The sequence below is a fragment of the Schistocerca serialis genome, chromosome 5 (genome assembly GCF_023864345.2).
Source record: "Schistocerca serialis cubense isolate TAMUIC-IGC-003099 chromosome 5, iqSchSeri2.2, whole genome shotgun sequence".
Classification (NCBI taxonomy): Eukaryota; Metazoa; Arthropoda; class Insecta; order Orthoptera; family Acrididae; genus Schistocerca; species Schistocerca serialis.
Genome location: NC_064642.1, coordinates 717984081 through 717987905, shown reverse-complemented (window position 1 = coordinate 717987905; position 3825 = coordinate 717984081).

Here is a 3825-nt window from a genome sequence, read left to right as displayed (position 1 = left end):
TCGCGTTCAGAAGCCAAACTTGACGAAAATTCCATCATTTGCTTCCACCATGAAGCCCTCTTCCTACATGAATATCAAGCGATGCAAAAGAAATGTTGCAATCCATTCAAGAAGAGGAATCACAATGTAAAAGCTGGACTTAGACTGCTTGATAATGAAACAGCTGCCAAACTTTGCCTGTTAAAGAAAAAAGAAGTGATTGATATAAAACCTGGTCAGAAGCTTTGCCCTCGCTGCATGTCGGCACTGAACCAAAAGCTAGAAGATTCATCATCACTATCAACCCAATCTGAACAAGATTTCACAACGGATGAAACTGAACCAGCCATCAACAAAAGTTTATCATTTATTGGTGCTTCACCATTGAAAAGAAGACAACTAAGTAAAAGAGATAAGCAAAGCTATGCAAAAAGAAAGATCTTGGATGCACAAAGTTTAATTGGGAATCAAATTGCTGCTGCTGTAGGAATCAATTACGATGAACAGCCAAGTTCAAGTAAAAGTCGCCCATGCAATAATTGTGCAGATCTTGATAATCTTATAGAAGAGTTGAAAGAAAAATGTAAAGTGTCAAATCGTAGGACAAAAGTTCAAATATTGACCTTGGTTCCAAGAAGCTGGACAATTAAAGATACGACAACAGCATTTAATGTATCAGAAAGAATGGTAAAGCAAGCGAGAAAACTGAAGAATGAGCAAGGTGTTCTAGCTTTTCCAGCAAATCGGCAAGGAAGGAAGCTTTCAGATGAAGTTGTTCAGAAAGTACATGACTTTTTTCAAGATGACGAATTCAGCAGACTTTGTCCAGGGAAGAAAGACTGTGTGCCTGTGAGAATTTCAGGAACAAAGGTGTACAAGCAAAAGCGGTTGTTGCTTTGCAATTTGAAGGAAATGTACGTGTCTTATCAGAAGCAAAATGGACCAGAAATTGGCTTCTCAAAGTTTTGCGAGCTTAGACCAAAATGGTGTGTTACAGTTGGCTCTGCTGGAATGCACTCAGTTTGTGTCTGTACAATACACCAAAATGTCAAGCTTATGCTCACTGGTGCATCAATCAATGAAGACTACAAGGAAATTCTTAGCAAAGCTGTTTGCAGCTTGGAAAACAAGGATTGTATGCTTCATCGTTGTGAAAACTGCCCTGGTCCAGAAGGTGTAGAAGCAGTTATTGCAACATATTTTGAAGATAATGACCCTGAAGAACTGATTGAGTACAAACAATGGATTCATACCGACAGGGATACTTTAGAAACAAAGCAGCTTTCAACAGAAGAGTATGTTGAAGATATTGCAGCAGAAATTTGGAACCTGTCTTGTCATCACTACATTGCCAAGCATCAAAGCCAGCACCTGAAAGCTCTCAAAACTGATTTGAAAGAAGGCGAATTCATAATACTAATGGATTTTGCTGAAAACTATTCATTTATTGTTCAAGATGCAGTGCAAGGCTTTCACTGGGAAAACAGTCAAGCAACAGTTCATCCATTTGTAGTCTACTACTGTGAAAACGAAGAGGTGCAATGTGTGAATCTTTGTGTTATTAGTGACTGCCTTCGACACGATACGATTACTGTCCATGTTTACATTGGAAAAGTAATCAATTACCTGAAGATGCAATTTTCCAAAATAAGCCACATCCACTACTTCAGTGATGGTTCAGCTGCACAATATAAGAATTTCAAGAATTTTCTCAACTTATGCTATCACAAAGAAGATTTTGAAATAACAGCAGAATGGAATTTCTTTGGAACAAGCCATGGAAAGTCGCCTTGTGATGGCATTGGAGGCACAACAAAACGGTTGGCAGCAAGAGCAAGTTTGCAACGTCCATATGAAAACCAGATTCTAACACCCAAAGATCTTTTCAACTTCTGCAATGATAATATCAATGGAATCAAATTCTTTTTCATCAGCAAAGAGGAAGTTGAAGAAGAAAAAGCTTCTCAAGAAGAAAGATTCCTGCAAGGGCACACTCTAGCTGGCACAAGAGAAAACCACCATTTTTTGCCCATTGATATGACGACAATTAAGGTCAGTAGAGTTTCTAATGATGCGACATCTTTTTTGGCCAAAATTAGTGCTGCTGAAGTAGTAGTTCAAGTCATGGATCTTCAGCCTGGGCAGTATGTTGCTTGCATTTATGAAAAGAAATGGTGGATTGGAAACATCGTTGAAATCTCAGTCGAACAGAAAGATGCTTTCATAAGCTTTATGCATCCTCATGGTCCTGCAAGTTCATTTTATTGGCCCTTAAGACGTGATACTTGCTGGATTCCAGAACAACTTATCATTGGTGTTATTCCAGCTCCATCAGTGACATCATCTGGTCGGCAATACAGTTTTCCTGAAAGCATTCTCTTGCAAATCAACGATGCTTCCAGAATGATGAAGTAACTGAGGAAGACAGGCTTGGGAACCTGCATAAAGAAACCCACAATCAGGCTTGGGATCCTGTGGTAAAGACACCCTGTAATCAGGCTTGGGAACCTGCAGTAAAGATACCCACCCGTGGCTGTTACTGCATGGCTATCGGGCGTGGCCCCTATGGCGATGGGGATGCTGGTTTTATTGTGATAACCAGTAATGGCTCAGCCATCATGGACCAACGCAGGGCACTGCGCACACAAAATATAAGATACTTTGACCTGAGTAAATAAGCACTTAATGGAAGCGTTGCAAAAGAAAAATATATCCATCTCGTAGAGCAAGAGTTTCTCTTTCAGATGATACTATTCACAATTAAATCCAGGCTGACTATTTTGTAGTAATGGGCTTTGAACTTTGGTAAATAAAGCCATTTGCGCTGACACTGCCAAATTTGAAGAGATTTTGCAAGGCGACTATAAAGCCTGGGTAGTTGGAAATCCAGCTGTATTATGTCCAGCACAAAGATAAGACTTGGTAAAAAGTTCAAGTCCATATCTTTATCTGCAAGGAAATTATTGCAGTCTGAATATTGGTCAAAATTTGTCGCATTAAGTCACGACAGAATTAGGGGTACACTTTGAGTCGACTTGTTTGACCGGATTTTGCATCAGTAATCTTATAATTAATTTCGTTTGAATCAGCACAAAAAACTGTACAGGGTCTCATCTTACTAACCATTCTTATGAATTGGTTTCAATTTTATGAGACCCCAAAAATGGCATTTTGTCTGATGTCGCGCGCATGCGAACTTACTACCCTTCAGACAAGGGGGTGTAGATCAGCAAGTATTGCAGCTAGAGGCTTGAAATCTTGAGAAACTTAATTTAGCACTTGACTAGTGCTACAGATAAAATTTGAAGAAAATTGGAGACATGATGGTGGGAAGGTTTAGACCACTTGGCATGGAATGACCCATTTATCACTATTGGTTTCTGGTAAGATGACTACCACAGCTATTTATGAGTATCTCAACAAAACCTTAAAAGCACTGGTTAATAAAGAATCTCTACTGGTATCTTTTTTAGACCATACCATATTCCTTAAGAAGCTAGCAAATAATGATATAAGAGGAATTCCAAACAAATGGTTAGAATCTTACCTGTCAAACAGATTACAAAAAGCTGAAATTAATTTTGAAAAAAAAATTTCAACCACCCATCAATGTATTGTCCACTCCTCTGACACAGTCCCTATCAGATATGGTGTGCCGCAAGGCTCAATCCTGGGACCCATATTGTTTCTGCTATATATTGATGATATAAGCACGAAGCTTGCTACAGGACATACCACACTATTTGCCGATGACACGAGTATACTAATAACAGGTATTGATACAGAGGACCACAACCAAAAAATTAAATCACTTATGTTGTCACTCAGCAAATGGTTCAACGAGAA